Below are 18,610 nucleotides of genomic sequence, written 5' to 3'. Positions count from 1 at the left end.
ACTGCAATTATTCAACACAGTAATTTCCTAAGGCAACAAAAAAAGCATAGATAAACAGAATCACAGCCTGAACTATACAGTGGCACTAATCCCAGCAGGCCTTCAAAAAGCTCTGGCATTTTCCTGAAGCTTGCCAAGGCTATGTATGAGGCCAGGCTGTGCAAGTGTCCAGGAAATAACTGAAAGGATTCTATCTTCAGCAAGACAAGATTGAGAGAAACAAAGATGTTCCCAAATAAATGAAAGCCACAAGATTCCAACCAGCAGGTCTATCCCAAAGGGCCTCTACCAACCTAACAAGCAAAGACACTAGATGAAATTAATTTACAAGTTGTAGATGGGGACAGCAGGGAAAAACTGCGAGAGAGTTAGGGGGTGACATTGTCCAAAAAGAAATGTACTTATTAGCTGATTTATGTAACTGTAACCCTTCTGTACCTCACTCACCTTTAAAACAATAAAAAATATAAAATGACACTAGATGATAACACATCTACTTGAAGAAATAAAATATCATTAATGATAGCTACATTGGTAAGTATTTCAAAAGCAATATAATGCAACTTTGTTACTATTTTATTCTTTTAGGCTCATTTAGAGGAGCTGTGCTGTTATTCTTCTGGTCAATACAGATATAATTTCAGCTGTAAACTCAAGAAAACAGAAGTTTTCAAAACTATGTTTTGAATTCATGTTTGAATAAGCAAAAAGTACCCAAACACAAAAAATTGTGTGTGTGTGTGTGTGTTTATATATGCATAACCAGCACAAGAAAGGGGTGTGAGAATGGCTCATCAGTAAAACATTTGCCTAGCAAGTGCAAGCCTGTGAGTTCAAACAGCAATACCGTATAGTCCTCCTTTTCAAATTGTAACTACTATCAGCAATAAGTAATTTCCAGATTACTTTTTTAGCTTAATCATAGCTATTACCACATATTTAAATTTTTAATTTTATTGAGACCAAATTTATATACAATATTTAAGCTGGCCTGAGTTTTGATAAATGTACAGCAAGTAGATTTGCAAAGCTAATATAATAACCACAGCGTAGAACTCATTCATCATTTCAAATATAGTCCTTTTTTCTTTTTTGCAGATCAATTCCCTTTGTCCATCTATGATTCTAAGCAATCATAGATCGATTTCTTTCTATAGTTTTGTATTTTCTAAAATTTGATACAAATGGAATTATTCTATAGAAAAGCTTCTTATACCTGGCTTATTTTACTCCATGTGATATTTATTTGTTTGTCTATTCATCTATTTATTTTGCAATGCTGGTGATCAAATTTGGGGCCACTGATTGCCAGGAAAGCACTGTACCACTTACCCAGCAGTAAGACTCTGTGTCTAAATAAATAAATAAGCAAACAAATAAATAAATGCACTTTAGGAGCAATGAAACCAAGAATATAGCATAGTAACCACTTGCCAAGATGATTAGTGCAGAGAATAGATCAACAAAACAAACTGCACAAACAGAATGATTTTGGAGGACAGGCCCAAGCACATCTTCAGGACTTCCTGTATTCCAGCACAACCTTTTTGTTCTGTCTCAGCCATGACTCAGGCAGGGTCAAGAGGGTCCAAATGCAGTGTGGGTCCCATCTCCTCTAGAAGGTACAAGTGGTCATCCTTGATAGCAATGCCATGATGTTAAGTCTGTCAGCATTCAGAATTCAAGAGTAGTGGGGATGAGGCTTCCTCCACCTCAATTATCTGGAGGCCCAAGCAGATTTATTGCAGGGATATTACTGCACAAAATCCTGGGGGTTGGGAATGTGGCATAGTGGTAGGGTGCTTGCCTAGCATGCATGAAACCCTAGGTTCGATTCCTCAGTAACACATTAACTGAAAAATTGGGAAGTGGCACTGTGGCTTAAGAGGTAGAGCATTAGCCTGGAGCACAGAGAGGCTCAGAGACAGTGCCCAGGCCCTGAGTTCAAGGCCAAAGACCAGCAAAAAAAAAAATTCTGCTGGGCCAATGCTTCCCCAAAAGATGATGTCAGAGATACCACAAACAGCTTTACTAGAATAGTACCTAATGGAGGCCTGAGATGAGAGCACAGAAGTGCTCTCCCAGAGTATAGGGCCATAATGGGACAGTAAGTTAGTGGGTCCTGAGTTTTCCAAGGACTTAGGGGTCTGAATCCCACACCAATGTGCACAGGATGAACCAAATGGAGTTAAGGAAAATGATTCTCACATTCAGTACTTAAAGTTTCTTCTATTAAGTATTGAATTGTCTTGTGACCAGTGTCTCCTTTCTCCTTGCCTACTTGCCCCCTTGGAATGAAATTCCTGTATGTGCCTGCCCTATCATTGTACTTTTGAAGTAGGGGAATAGTTTGGTTTTCATAGGTTCATGGCAGGAGTTGATGCATCAGACACAAGCATGGTGGGTTCTTGTTCTCTGGTAGTATTGAAGTGATACTAGGAACAATGAGGACAGTTTTAAAGAGTTTACTTAGTAAAGAGTAAGTAAAGGCCACCCAGAAAACCCATGGTTTTCCCATCTCGTAGCCTGGGCTATTGCTCCCCCATCCTTTGTTTTCTCTCTTCTCTTCAGGCAGCCTGTCATATTATGGTATGTTTGAATCAGACCAGACCTTCTCCAATGTGGTGGCCACAGGACGGCCGGCTTGGTCCAAGGCATGGCAAGACTCAAAACCCTCTTCTGGGTGGTGGCAGAGGTAGGGGGCAGGTTGCCCCAAACAGTTCACTGTCTTTCATTTCCCTTTTCTGAGTGTTCCCTAACTGCTGTCATGGGGATACATGGAGCTCTGTTCTGGCTATTTCCTGCTGAATAGGGTGATAAAAGGAGTCCATGACAGCTACCAGAGGAGACTCAGAGGAGCTGAGGGACTTTTAAGTGGTTGCAGTGACGCCAGTCCTCCTCAGCTCTTGTTGGTTTCTATATCAGTGGTTATTTATGTTTTGATCTTTTGTTAGTAATTGCAACACACAGGGCCTATCCATGAAGCCATATGTAGTATTTTATATTTGATCCCAAGCATGGATGTCAGTTCAAAGGAGATGCTTGAGGAAGCCACCTGGGTAGGTGGCTTTGGAGACAATAGGGAGATTGGCCCTGCAACTCTAAGCTGGTGTGATTATATTTATAGGAGGTGAACAGAGAATATTTCTACGCCAGCTTGAGTCGTATCAGTCACTGGAGATCCAAGGGTTATTGTGTCACTATCTATTATCCAAAGGGATGTACAGTGATCAGGAAAGACGCTGAGCTGTGACTTGAGTGAAATAATGCTGTAGACTCTGGCCAGACATGTCCAGAACAATAATCTTGCTAGAGAACCAAAGACCAAGAAAAAGGGGAAAGGCAGAAAAAAGAGCACCTACGACAATTAGAAGGCTGATACTGCTGCTTCTCAACCTGGACAACTGCCTCAGTTTGGATGTGAGAGATTTCAGGAGTCTGTGTGGGAAATCCCAGGACTATACTTGGGGTTGGAGTGGTGAACTCCACCTGCTGGAGTCAATGCATCTCTCTGCAGAGAGACCAGGATGTGGCTTTTGAAAGACCCCCGAGTTGGGGAGGTCGATCAATCGAAGAGACCCCTCCAAGGAACAGCGAGACACACGATGGATGCAAAAGCAAGAGGTTTATTATGGGACGGGTACCCGGGCGTCCAAGTCCTCGCAGGGATGGCGCGCCCGGGGCTCGGTTTCTAGGGGTTTTTATGGGGGTTGCAGAAGCGGGTTTACAGAAGCTAAAGGCATAGTTACAGGATTCTGATTGGACAGCCTAAATAAGGCAAGGAACAGGGTTCAGGAAGGGGTCAGGAACTGACCTGAAGACCCCTTTACGATCTCTCCAGTACTCAAGCCATAACGGCGCCAGGGACTGACCTAAAGACCCTTTTACGATCTTTCAAGCCATAAACAATTTGGTATCTCCCTCCACAGGCATCCTATTTTGTTTCTGGCTCTTTCCAGCTGCAGCTCTATAGATTGTTGAGGTACAGAACGGGGCTGTTCATGCCTAATCTATGTTTGCGGTCTATGCTGGCTGGAGGACACCTTTCATTCCCCCCTTTTTCTTTGAACTGAATAAAATCTTTTATTCAACCAGGAGAGCCGTTTCTCGGCTGGTCTCAGGCTCTTGTTGCCTTAGTTGGTGATACTGTTGGGTAAGTACTAAGGCTTGTATAACAGACATTCTATCTTTCATGAACTGTACTAGCCTATTAAGAATGCAAGGGCCAAAAAGCAGAATTAACAGAACAATGGTAAGGGGTCCCAACAAAGTGGAGATTAGGGTTGTAAACCAGGGGGACCTGGTGAACCAACTCTCAAACAACCCTGCTGTTCCTAAGGCCACACATGAACAAATCCAGGCTTTACCTACAAAACCATCTCAGCGAGGGAATCAAGCAGTTAAAGATATGAGATCTTTCTGGTTAACATTTAGATGGCATCACATAAGTCCCTTAACCCCGCAGATGCAGGTACAGAAGTTTCACATCGAACCCCCAATTCTGGCCCTATTTACCTATTTATATTATAGCCTGCCGGGAGCCAAAATAGCTGTCTGGATGTAACTTAAAGAAACTACAAAACTTAGCTGATAGGGACACCTGGGTCTGGCTTTCATGTTGTAAATAAAGAAACTCTAAGACTTAACCGCTAAGGACACTTGATACTTTTACAACTTTGCCTGTTAAGCCTAACATCTGGTCCAGCTTTAATCAACAACCTTGTGAACTTATCCAGTCCCTGTCCTGAGAAAGAACATCCCACAGTTCTGTAACCTAGCAACCTAATGACGCTGTCTATGTGAGTTACCCTTTGCTGATTACTATATAAGCTGCCCTGCAAAAATAAAGTTTGAGACCTTGATCAGAATCCTGTCTTGGTCTCCCTCCTTGTGTCTGGTTTGTCTCTCATTCAGGTCAATTCCCCCTCGGGCTCCTGTTGACGAAACCCCACGGGCTGGGGCAATAGCCAATTTGATTATATACCAACTTTACTCATAAGCTCTAATTTTAAGACATATTGATATCATTTGCTACACACTCAAACTTTCTAGGGATTGTCATTCTTACTTTTAGCATGCCAAAACCGTTTCATCTAAAGGAAATGTTTTTGCTTCCCTAATTCTCTTTTCTAAAGTCTTTCTTTATACAGTTTAACATATCCCTACTCACACCACCTTTTACTTCCTCACGCCAGCAGTGACTTACTGGAACATTCTGTAACACTTGACTTTTTAAATCCCTTTCTTATTCTCCAAGGCTTACTATACTAACTTTCCTCTTTACAGTTTCTGGGGCTTCTTTGCTGCTAGAGTTTCTCTTCCTCTGGTTTGTAGAATCTAGTTTATCTCAGCTACATCAAGGCAATTTACTGTGACTCTACCCACAGGCTGTTAGGGAAAACAAAGGTGGGGCAAGGGTCAGCCTGATGGGGACTGCTGCTTCTAAAAAGCCAGACCAGAGCCAACTATCATGAGTTACTATTTTAGAGTGGATTTCTCCTGATTCCAGTGCCTTTAAGTGCCTAAGGTTGGCCAGTGGCATCTGTAAGATCCACCCTCAGGAGGGCTCCATGAAGATGCCCCCAGACAGTTTAAATCACAGTTTAAATCTCTGTCCAGTTACCTTGGTATCTGGCACACCTGATGGCAGTTACCTCCCTTTCTTCTGAGGTCACACCCTAATTCATCTGGACACATTTTAATACCCCACTCCAGGCATTGCCTGGAAGTGACTCTCCAGCCTGTCATATATGCTTTGATTTTAGCAGCAGGCCAGTCTGCTTGAAAATTTCTTACAATATCCAATTTTCTTAATAGAGCTAGTTATCTCCAGTCAACTCAAGAATATCCCCCCAAAATTTTAGTTTCAGCAGATCCAAAGCACTTTCCAGCAGAAATCAGCTGCTCATGATAAGAGTCCCATTTGTTTTACCACGATAGGGCTACACAGGGTGAAAATGTAGATTCTTCCAGATGACTGTTAGACTCTCCTTGATCCTCACTCAAATGCAATGGGCAGGGGTCATGGTGGTATCAGGCAGCAGTGGCTTCCAGTGGTTCCAGTAGAATGTCACACCTTCTGGGTTACCTGCAACTTTCTCCATAGACTGGTTAGAGAAGCTTAACCTAAGTTAACCTAAGGCATAACTTTAGTCAAATTTCCTTGTATTTTCCTGATTCCTTCTTAAGCACACTAGCTTTTGTAGGCTGGCACATCACTGAATGTCAAGACAGCTTTAGGCAATCAATGGCCCTTGGGTCATTTTGCCAGAACAATAAGTTTAAATCAAATGTTTCCAATAAGGCTAGGGTTTTGTTTTTTTTTTTTTTTTTAACCAACATAGAAGGTTTGGCCTGTAACCATTTCTCACAAGTGCAGTTTCTGTACACTGTTAACCCTGTTGTCCATGCCCCTAATTTATCCTGTCTCATCTTTCCGAAAACAATTCTGGTCCCTTGGCCCTAAAAAAAGGGGGGGGGCTGATGGGCGAAGATCATTCATCTTCTGTAACTTCTTCAGGCTGACTCAGGGACGTTGACCTTACCTCGCCAGGAATCTATAATTTTATTCCACTTTACCAAGGGGCTGCAGGATCAGATGTCCATTAGGAGCTTTACTCCAAACTGGAAATTATCTTTACCATTTAACTTTAAACAACTACACAGACTTCTTTTTGAGCTACCGCAGTGTAGCCTTCTAATATCTTAGTTTGCGAAAGCATTTTCCCGACTGGCTGGGGAACTGATCTCTGATGACCTAACAGTGACTACATTACCTTTGCAGGCCTTTAACAGATCTCAATAAGGACACAATCTCAGGTCCACAAACTTTCTTTCCTGAACAGATGTATCAGCTTAAAATTCTCACTGCCAGTCAGGGCTTTGAGTAGATGCAGGGGGTTGGGATTTTCAAACTATCCCCTATTTAACAAACTTGGCTTTACTACCCACTACCGCAGATGACTGGCAAGTTCCTGTCCAGTTACAAAATAGATAGACATGGGCAATAAAAGGCATGCTTACGAACTAGTCTTCTAGGACCTCCCGGCTCTGATTAACTTTTGAAAGGCCAAACAGGAGTGACTCTAGGATCTGACACGCTCTCTGTCATCCAAGCAGTGGCTTACTGCCTCTGGATGTGCAATCACTCTGTCCCAGGAGTAACTTTTCCATGCTGGTATAAATGCACCTTTGTCATTTCTCTTGGTCCATCACTGGACTTGGACTCAGGGCCTGAGTGCTGTCCCTCAGCTCTCCAGCTCAAGTCTAGCACCCTACCACTTTGAGCCTCAAAGCGACTCACGACTCTGTTCCCAGCACTCTGCTAGCTGATTAGAGATGAAGACTCTCACAGGGACCTTTCTTTACCCGGGCTGGCTTTGAACTGCAGATTTCAGATCAATGAGTCTTACAAGAGGCCACTTTACTCCAATTAAAAGCAACAAGGTGGTCCACAAATAAGTAGTTTTTAAGCATGCTCTTACCTGGAACTTATTAAGGGCCAATGTTAGATCTTGACAAACTTGTAGAACTCATTTGTCCTTCTCTGTGGGGCCTGCTGGAAACTGTTACAAAAAACCTACAAAGAAACTGGAATGGCAATTAAACATTTTGGTAGCCATAATTCTCCTTTTCTCACTTTGCAATAATCATTCAGGACAATTTTACTTCCAAATTTCTTATCTAGAAATGCATTCTTGATTTGCAAGGTCTTTTACTAACCTCTGTTTAACACTAACACTTTAGCTCTTTAGCTCTTATCTGTGTTGGAAAAACTCTGAAGCTTAGAGGCATTCTGAAACCGGTACTGCCCTTTGCCTTTGGGCTGCCCGTTTTAAAAGAGCCTTTTTTTTTTTCTTTTTCTTTAGTCCCAGTTACCACATGGCATGAAGACCTTTGGACTCAAATGACAATTTTTCCTTAATGCAAGAATTACAATTACAAAATTAGAAATACTTATCCATTCAGCTTTCCAATAAAGTAGTGAGATAGCCCATTTTGCCATTTCCTCCTACATACAGAGAGTTAATGAGAGTTTACTTTTATACTTGCCTCATTATGTGTAACTTAAGATAGTTACGAGTCTTACTATTACATCACATAAAATTCAGTACCTGAATCATTAAACTGATATCCAAAACAATTGTAACAAAAGTTAAAACAGTCACCAAAATTACAAACACATGAAATCCAGTCTCAGCATCTTTGCTTTTTCAATACATCCGAATTACAAAATAGCACAGGAATCAAATTACATCAGATAAATATACTTTTTAACCATTTAAAAAACTTTTTTTTTTTTTTTTTTTAATTCTTAGTACCTCAAGGGGCAGTTTTTTTTAAAAATTCCAGCCAAACCATTCATTTTTACCACCAGGTTTCCAAAGTTCACCTGAAAACAAAAGAGTCAAAAGAGAGGCCTCCATGGCCTGTCCTGCCAAACAGCCTATTTTCATCCTTTCATCCTACTCCTCAGAGCTTGATGAACTGTCTTGGTGCCGGCCCCACTTCTCTTCCACCATGCAAGGACACCCCCTTTTGGCTGTCCCACCACGTGGATTCCCTCCAGGGCCTGTGCCACCACGTGGGCTGGCTAAGCTGTACTGTTGCCAGACCACCCCTCACTCCTGTGGATAGGCATACAGGCCCATTTTTTTTCTTTTTAGAAACCCAAGCAATTTTCTCTTTTTTTTTTTTTTTTAACAGTGATAAACCTTTACATCAAAATTTCTGACACTTAACCTTAATAATTTTTTTTTAATTAATGAAACATTTTCTTTAACTACAGTTCCTCTTTAAAACAATGCAATAATCCTTTAAAGCATTTGGTAACACCCAAACTTAATGACCATTTGAATTTAAACTTAAACTCACTCAATTTTACATCATGCTAACAGTCTTGTACATGTTCACACTCACACATGCACACACACACACACACATTTAAAAGATCTTAAAGCGCGCAAAATAAACATCGGCCGTACATTTTCCAGTGGCAGGAGGTATTTTTGCCAATCTTACTCCTGTAACTCCCAAATTTTAAGACAAAGCTTTTAACAAATGATTTTAGCATTCTCCAGCCTCATTTTCCAGGGCTTGATAACTTTAGCAAAACATTTTAGCACACCAAATAATTTTCTGCTGAAGAAGGCTGGGTGGGGGGGTCACCCAGAGTTCTTTTTGCAGACACTCACACTCTGATCACTCTGATTGTGAGCTGTCGCCTGCATATCTTTCAAATGAGCTAAACATAAATCCAAGGGGGTAGAGGGAATCTGTCCCATTACGTCCGTCACAGTCAGGAGATACAAAAACAGGGAAGAACAGTCCAGACCAGACAATTTTTTTTCTACAACATAATCTTTTCTAGTATGTAATTGGATTTACTATTACTTTCTTTTCTAATTTACCACCAGACCTAGTCTCCTCTATACTCACTCTCGTCCTAGGCCCTTCTGCTTTCAATTTCACTTTCTCTTTTACATCAAAGTCCAATTAACCACCTCATTTAGACTTCTCAGAGCATTTTACATAAACCAGACAAACATACAAAAGTGGCGAGAGTAAAAGCAGTTTGACAAATCTGGAGAAGCAACGCTGCTAAGGAAAGGTAGGGAGGAAAATTCTGCTGGGGACATAAAGAGAAAGAGAAGGAGTCATCCCTGGAAGTCTTCTGTTTGCCACATTCTCAGCTTAATCCCCATGCCTAGGAGGAATTCAACAAACACAGGACAAGGTAACAAAACAGGTTATGCAGGTTTGACACAAAAGAGATACACAGAGTCCTAGGACAGACAAAGCGAACAGCAGGGAGGCGAGACCAAGACAGACTTTCGCGGCGCGGCTTCGGTACCGAAAACAAAACTTCAGATGGAGACCTAGTGAGAGCCCGGCTACTCTCGTCTCCCAGAAGAACCACGTACCCGTCGGACAGCTGAGATGCCCCAAAAAAGTCCTATTTGGGTAGGATTCACAGAATGCTGGTGGGCCAAATACTTGGCCCCAGACAACAGATGGGCCACCTTGGCCCCAGACTACAGATGGGCCACCTTGGCCCCAGACACCACTGGGACGTCTCCCAGGGCCGCGGTCGGGAGTCCTGAGCTCGTCAGCTCCTCCACGGGTCCGCCAGATGCAGATCTAGTTAGCCAACTAGTGCAGATGCAGACGCAGGCGCAGTACAGAAACCTCACAAAAACAACACAGAAACAACACAGAGTGCTGGCCAGCTTACCTCCCATCGGTGGGTCGGTGGTCCCTGGGTGGGGGTCTCTATCCCGGACGAGCCCCCATCTGAAAGACCCCCGAGTTGGGGAGGTCGATCAATCGAAGAGACCCCTCCAAGGAACAGCGAGACACACGATGGATGCAAAAGCAAGAGGTTTATTATGGGACGGGTACCCGGGCGTCCAAGTCCTCGCAGGGATGGCGCGCCCGGGGCTCGGTTTCTAGGGGTTTTTATGGGGGTTGCAGAAGCGGGTTTACAGAAGCTAAAGGCATAGTTACAGGATTCTGATTGGACAGCCTAAATAAGGCAAGGAACAGGGTTCAGGAAGGGGTCAGGAACTGACCTGAAGACCCCTTTACGATCTCTCCAGTACTCAAGCCATAACGGCGCCAGGGACTGACCTAAAGACCCTTTTACGATCTTTCAAGCCATAAACAATTTGGTATCTCCCTCCACAGGCATCCTATTTTGTTTCTGGCTCTTTCCAGCTGCAGCTCTATAGATTGTTGAGGTACAGAACGGGGCTGTTCATGCCTAATCTATGTTTGCGGTCTATGCTGGCTGGAGGACATCAGCTTTCTAGTTCTTTTCCTCTGGGGACACTCCTGTTTGGGAGCTCTAACTGCTCACAATGGAAACAAACCTTCAGGTTTGCTTCTGTCCCCTGAGAAGTGGGCTCCAGTGCCTCCTGTCTCTTGTCCTCCTTTTTCTCCTTTTCCACACCCCTGTTATAGTACACAGAGGTAGTTCCCTATTCTAATTGAGCTAGAGTTTATTTTCAGCCACCAGTTTTTGCAGTGTCCTGCAGATGTTTGGGGCTGACTCCTCCACTGCTGGAGTTACATAATGTGCCTTTGCATAGCATCCTTCAGACTCTGTAAAAAGACCTGAGGGGTCCTAGTCCCTGCTAGACTTTAATGAGTTGTGAATAATTAAGGGGATTTAACTTGGCTCTCCTTAACCCTTCAGAAATGCAGAAGAGAAAATGTTTTTTCCTCTATTTATTGACTACCCTTTTGTGGTCCCATCCAGGGTGAGTTTGGGGAACTGTCTGCTCCCCAGTAGGGGTATGGATCACAACTTCACTTCATTTCTTGCCTGTCACCTGCTGTCCCTCCTCCCCTTTTCTAGCCTTAGCTAAATAATCATCATTTCCTGCTGCCACTGCCTGCTCTAGGATTCTTTGCTTTTTTTTTTTTTTTTAAATGCAGTCATAGTCTGGTCTAGAAGGCCAACTCAAAGGGCCAGCTCAAACATCTGTCCCACCTCTCTAAACATCTGAATATATCCCTCAGGATTTTCAGTAGAGCTTTCCAAATCCTTCCCAGTTTCCTTTAATTCATTCAGTTGGAAAGGCATATGAGTTAGGTGATCTGTATCAGTCGGCAGGAAGGGATACAGTTTTTGATGAAAGAGTTTCTGGACAATGGGAGAGGGGTCATCGGAGTGGTGGTTTTAGCTCCTCCAAGCTAGAAGAACAAAAACAAAATCCCAGCATTATTTTTATGTATGTTAACTGAGACTCTTAAGAAATGTACAAATAGGGAGCTGGGAATATGGTCTAGTGGTAAAGTGCTTGCCTCATATACATGAAGCCCTGGGTTCGATTCCTCAGCACCACATATATAGGAAAAGCCAGACATGGCACTGTGGCTCAAGTGGTAGAGTGCTAGCCTTGAGGAAAAAGAAGCCAGGGACAGTCCACAGGCCCTGAGTTCAAGCCCCAGGACTGGCAAAAACAAAAGAAAAGAAAAGAAATGAACAAATATTAATTGAGTTTCATGAAGGACAGATATTGCTAGGAAACAATCTTACTAGCCAGGCAACTTTGAATATTCTCTGAAAAGTTCAAAAACAAAACCCCCATTAAATCAACTAGTAGATTTGGCCTTTGAGGTCTTCAACTACTGAGATAATATAAAGGGGCAACAAGGGAGCAAAGGAGGAAGCTCAACTATTGGCTTTAACTACAGGAAACACTGTCCTGGGGAAAAAAAAATGATCTCCTTTTCCAAGAATATACCTGTAAGAATCCAGATCATGGAGTTGGCTCTGGTAACCTGAAAGGGAAACATGATCAGTGTGGAGAGCAAGGGCACTGGAAGTACAATCTTCCTAAAAGGAAACCAAAACCACTGTAATTTTGCTTCCTCCCCCAAGAAGGAAACCACTGGAGGAAGGAGGTATGTCCTTGCTTCCAAGGGAGGAGAAGCCAGCTGCCTCCAAGATGACAGTACTGGAAGAATGAAGGTGTCCAAGGCTTCCTCTGAATCAAGCCCCAACCAGACAGCCACTGATAACATCTGAAGAAGCTTGGGTTTTTCCTAAAGTTAAAAACATATCATTTCATTTTTTCTTGGATACTGGGGCTTGCTATTCTGCATTCACAACCTTTTCTAGACCTCTATCAAAACAAATGTGCTCTGTGACTGATGTTGATGATGTGCCCAAAGGTCAAAAGATTCACTCAGCCCCTGACCTACAGGTACGAAAATTTTATTTTCTCTCATCCATTTCCAGTAATATCTAAATGTCCAACCCCTCATGAGAAAAGACATGTTAGCAACTTTGGTGGTTATTATTAACTTAGGCCTGAGACACATCTCCCCTTCTAGGGGTGTTAGTGATCTTCCCTACCAAAGACCTCTCTGGTATCTCAAAGGGAATCTCTTTAACTATAGGTCTTCAGGTTTGGGACACAGAAACACCTGGAAAATCCATAAATGCACAGCCAGTTGTTATCTGCTTAAAGAACCTCCAAAATTTCCTAACAACCCTATTAAGCCAAAAATCTGCAGAGGGCTTCAGCCTTTGATTAAAGTTTAAAGTTTGGATTCTTAGGACAGCGACAGTCTCCATTAATTCTCCTATTCTCCTTGTTTTAAAACCTAACAGGGAATATCAGCTTGCAACAAATGTGTCTAAGGGTTATTACCTTACATTAAGAAAAAGATCTGTGGGCTGGGGATATGGCCTAGTGGCAAGAGTGCCTGGCTCAGATACACGAGGCCCTAGGTTCGATTCCCCAGCACCACATATACAGAAAACGGCCAGAGGCGGTGCTGTGGCTCAAGTGGCAGAGTGCTAGCCTTGAGCGGGAAGAAGCCAGGGACAGTGCTCAGGCCCTGAGTCCAAGGCCCAGGACTGGCAAAAAAAAAGAAAAAGAAAAAGATCTGTCATTGGGTTCTAATTTTTTTCTAAGAATTAATTCAGAGTGCAATTTTAAAAACAATCAGTAAGGAGATAAAGGAATGTTAGTTGTTGTTTTTTTTTAAGCCTTGGGAAAGGAAATTGAGGAAACAAAAATGGTTTCCTTTGGATTAAAAAGTATTTGGGAAGTAACATTTGGCTTTAATGTTCATTCCAAAATGGAAAAAGGGAAAAACTAAAACTAACCACAGAATTTTCGAGTAAGAAGTAGATGGTATGATTATGCCTTAAATTTTGATAGAACTTATTAGTAGAGTTAGTAATACGTAGTTTAACTAAGTCAAAATTCATTTAAGTGTTCCTGTAGGTCTTTGGGTCTAGATAATTCTTTAAAGGATGCTATCAGATTTGAGATGATTATTTCTGGCTATCCACCACTACTGACAACTGAGCCAAAAGTACTCTCAGCTGCGAATAGCATATCATGATCAGTAGGATGAGATAGGCTCATCATAATAGAATGGTTTTAGACATCCTCACTGCAGCTCAAGGAGGAATCTGCAAAATTATAAATTAAATGCTGTGTGTATATTCCAGACAACTCAATGCCTCCTCAGTCCTTCAGGATCTACACATTCAGATTAATGCTATATCTGACTCTGCTCTTAGCTTTAATGAATTTCTTAACCTCATGATTCTCCGGAACCATGTGGTGGGAAAAATGATTGTTAATCCTATGGCATTAATTTGTGGAGGAATACTAATTTGCTGTACCTTATATTGTTTCTGTGGCTTATCATCCTCCCTAATTTCTTCTTTGACTTCCTTTCCAGTTCAGAGTCAAAGAATGGTCCTACTGACATAGGATCCTGGTAATCCAACCACTGAACTTCTCATGTTACCCCTCTGTAAGACAGGACAAGACTTCAGGTCTCTGGCTAGGCAGGCCCAATGCTCCTTCTCAGCTTGAAGCAGTTACAGAAGATGGATCTTCACCGGTCAACTTCCCCTAAGATTAAGGGATGGAAGTCATTCTAGGGGAAAATAAAGCAGGATAGATTAGGGAGAATGAGACATGGTATATAGCTGCCAGGAATTTAAAAACTCAAGCTGAGTGCATAGACAGGAGATATTCCTCCAGATCTTTCCCTTAAGATTAAGATACGAAAGTAATTTTAGGGGAAATTATTGAGTAGGTGGGTGAGTGGGGACCCATCAGGACTCAAGACTGTTGGGTTCCCATCTGTGAACAGAGAACAAAAGGGAAAGGCCTTCCCAGGTGTCCTCAGGGGGAAGGACCCTGTAATCCAGGGAGACATCTCTCCTGCTACTGGGGTCCTGACTGCTCAGATAGTCAGGGAGAGATGGTGGCATGTAGCTACCCCATGGGCATGCCGTCACCAACATCCCCATCCTGTGCAATAAGAGCAAAAACAAACACCTGTCTGAGTTCAGTGTTTCCAGTGGAGTGTCTACACTCTATCAGTGTGTGCTTTTGCATTTTTTGCTTGCCAGAGACATACTCCCAAGAGAGGGAAATTATAAACAAAAAGCAAACAACCCAGAGAGAAAGAAAGTCCTCTCATCACTTCCATCCAGCTGGGCAGATCACACAACAGTTGGGGGGGTGGTATGTGAAGAACCAGCTGGTCCAAACAAAAAACGTCCTTTGTTCCCCAGTAGACTCCCCTCATCCACATAGCATAGGCAGCCAGTATAAACACCAAGTAAGCCCCCGAAATAGTGAAGTAGCAACTCCCTTCCTTGAGGGAAAAGATCCCAGGTGACCTGCCTCCAGAACCTTGAGCCAAATACTTTCCTGTTTGTTATCAATTACCCAGTTATAGGTGATTTATTATGGCAATACAAAACAGTCAGAGATGGAAGCTAAAGACTGTGAGGTTTAGCTGAGAAATACAATTAACTTTTGACCTTCTTACTAAAATTTCATTAACCAAAGAAAATTAAAGTCTTACCACAGGAAGAGCCTAGAGGAACTTTGTCCTAGGCCACTATTTTTCAGACTCACCCATTCCCCATCCACAAAACTTACTATTCCTTTCTCTAAAATTCCTCACAGCCCCTGCCTTCCCACTTCCCTTAAGCTCCACACATCTGATGTTCTTTCAGCTTCATATTTTATGTGGGTCCTGTTAAGCCATGTTACCCATCCATTTTCGCAGTGATAAAGATGCAAACCCTCAGAGAGGGAAGAAAAAGTTCCCTTTGACCTTACATATTCTTCCTTCCTTCCCTTCCCTCCCTCCTTCCCTTTCTTCTTTCCCTCCTTCCTTTCTTCCTCCTTTCCTTCTCTCCTTCCCTTTCTCCCTCCCTCCCTTTTTCCTTCATTCCTCCTCCTCTCCTCCTTCCTTCCTTCCTTCCTTCCTTCCTTCCTTCCTTCCTTCCTTCCTTCCTTCCTTCCTTCCTTCCTTCTCCCTTTTCTCTTTTCCTTCTTTCTTTTCTTCCTTTTGGTTTATTTCTGGTTTGGTGCTAGGGATTGAATCCATGGCTTCATGTACTCCAAGACTCTATTCAACCACTGAGCGACCCCTAGTCCCTGTCCCAACATAAGGAAACAAACCATTCCATTTACAAGACCTAACAAATAAATCTGGAACCTTCCCCCCCCCGACACACCTTTTTTTTTTAAGTTCAAATCTTGGAGTTTTTATTTAGAGCATTAGCACTCTTTAGGCAGCCAGTTGTTACAAAGGCTTGCAGCCCACAAACACCCTTAACACTGTCAGGAAGCCAACCAGAGAAGAAAGAAAGAACAAAAACAATACCAACAGACCAATTCAGTTCCAATGGAGAGCTGAAATGGGACTCCATGGTGACCAGAGATGAGCCAGGAGACAGGACACATGACGTGAACACGAGACATATGGCAAGGTGTCATTCACCTTTTTTTTTTTTTGTCTGTTGTAGAGCTTAAACTCAGCACTGAGTTCTGTGCACTGTCCCTGACCAGAAGTGGCTCAAGGCCACTTCTGGTTTTCTAGTGGTTCATTGGAGAAAAGCATCACATGGATGTTCCTGCCTAGTCTGGCTTTGAATCATGATCTTCAGATCTCAGCCCCCTGCAAAGCTACTATTAGAGGCATGAGCCACCAGCACTAAGCCTGATTTACTTATTTTAATAATTTACAGATTGAGGACAAAGGTTTACTTCTGCAAACAATAATTTTAAAAATAGAGAACTTTCAGCTAATCATGCTTCTGAACTTTGGAATCTAGTTAAACGATGCGTGTTTATATTTTCAAACTAACATGGGAAAATAAACCTTGTTGAAATACATTTGTTCAAACTTTCTGAATTTAGAATGATCTGGTTTATTCCTCTTATTTATATAACCATCAAGGTGGCCCCGCTTGTGCAAGGCAAATGATACAAGCTTATTTTGAATGTGCTTTACTCACAGTAAGAATTTTTTTCTGATCATTCCATTTAAAATACATATTGCAACCAACTTGTAGTTATAAAGTCAAAATATGAAGTATTTCATATATATGAATAAATATTTGTACACAGTCCAATGTTAGTTTTCATTTGCAAACCTTTATTTTGACTTCATTAACTTTCTTTATTAACGTTTGACTTTAATGTAATGTCTAACATAAAAATTACAGTTGTGATAAGATGGCATATACTTCAGACTATTATATTATTAAAGAAAAACTAAAGGAAGGGAAAATTATTTAAAACTTGGGAAACATTTTCATTATTTGTTCTGTTATATGACATAATGGAAGAAAAAAAAGCTCACAAAATTCATTCAAAGGCAGATAAATGCTAAGAAAAATCTAAAGTAGTGCTGGAGGTATGGCTTAAGTGATAGAGTGCTTTTCTAGCAAATCCTCATGCCACCATTAATCAATCAATAAATAGAAAATTCTAAGGTAGAGAAACATAAGAAAAAGACATTGGAACAGCTTTCCATTGCTTAGACCAAGATCTTTATAAAATAAATCAAGTTTGAGAGGTCCCCTTATAATGAGTAAGGAAGTATTTGCAAAGATATAAATATTCTAGGAACTAGAGTAATCTTTTGGTTCTTATCTTGTATTATACCAAAGAATAACATACCATTAGTCGTTGTACACTGTCTCAATCTGTTTTGTGGAGCTACAAAAAAAAATAATAATCTGTTAGTTCCACAAAATGGCAGCAAAGCAGAGGAACAAGCATGCACAGAAAAGACCTATGTGTAAACAACGAAACAAGAAAAAAAAAAAAAAGACCAGTCTTGTTCTTTTAAAAAGAACTCATACACCATGAGACCTAACCCATTAACATACCCATGATGATGGAACCACCACAACTGAAGTACCTTCTACTAGGACTGCCTCTTGAAGGTTTCCATAACAAATACCTGGAATAAATCTACAGAAAAAGAGGTTTACTGTTTTGGAGCTTTCAGTCTGTGAGCACTCAGTCTTGTTGCGTTGGGTCTGTGGTACTTCAGCCCATCACAGAAGAGGCATCTGGCAGACAATATCCATTCATCTCATGGCCAAGTATGAGTGATCGCTTCTGAAGGCACACCATCAAGGACTTAAAACCTAATAGATCATATCTCTGGCAGTTGCTACTGCCTTCCAAATACCAAAACAAGGACTGAGTCTTGTATTATGCAGGCATTTGGGAGTCACTTAGGATGATTATAAGCTGCTATAGCAGCTGAGTTTTTTTATACCAATGGACAAAGAGATGAACAAAGTGTCCTAAAATAACTATTTGATTTCTTGAGCTATTCTAAATAAACTATTAAGTTATTCTTTGGATAAAAATCAAATTACAATATTAAGTAACAAAAATGAAGTATCAAATTCCAGCCCGCTCATCTGGAAAACCAAACCAAATCCTTTGCTGAGTAAAAATGGTATTAGATAATCATGACTTGGCATTTCATACAAACAACAAATTTTGCTAGGTGGGAATTTAGAGCAATGAACCTTTTTTTTTTTTTTCTTGACCAAAGAAGCAGGGATTTTTTTAAGTGAAGAGTAGTGCAAAAACGTGGCTCCTTGATTACTTTGAAAGCTAGTTTTACTGTTTTTTTTATGTTTCATAATATTTCCTTGTGTGTCATAAATTGGGGAAAATATCTCAGCATGGAAATTATTTCTTTTCTATCCCCCTTGCTTCACATACAAGGATGGATCAGAACTACTCTCAGGGGGAAGTCCACCAAATAGATTCAGATGTGAAGAGAGCAAGACAATTAATTG

The 18,610-nt window shown here is 41.5% G+C and overlaps 1 long non-coding RNA gene across 1 annotated transcript; it reads right to left on the bottom strand.

The window, feature by feature from the left end:
- Positions 1 to 2,498: 2,498 nt before the first annotated feature.
- Positions 2,499 to 18,133, bottom strand: LOC125360478. Its single transcript, XR_007212759.1, has 3 exons — positions 17,678 to 18,133; positions 14,153 to 14,284; positions 2,499 to 2,944 (listed from the first exon to the last, which is right to left on the bottom strand). It is a non-coding gene; the product is annotated as an uncharacterized LOC125360478 (long non-coding RNA).
- Positions 18,134 to 18,610: the final 477 nt, after the last annotated feature.

This window comes from Perognathus longimembris, chromosome 12 (assembly GCF_023159225.1).
Source record: "Perognathus longimembris pacificus isolate PPM17 chromosome 12, ASM2315922v1, whole genome shotgun sequence".
NCBI classification, from domain to species: domain Eukaryota; kingdom Metazoa; phylum Chordata; class Mammalia; order Rodentia; family Heteromyidae; genus Perognathus; species Perognathus longimembris.
Note: the sequence above shows the minus strand (reverse complement) of the source record. Positions and strands in the feature narration are given on the sequence as shown.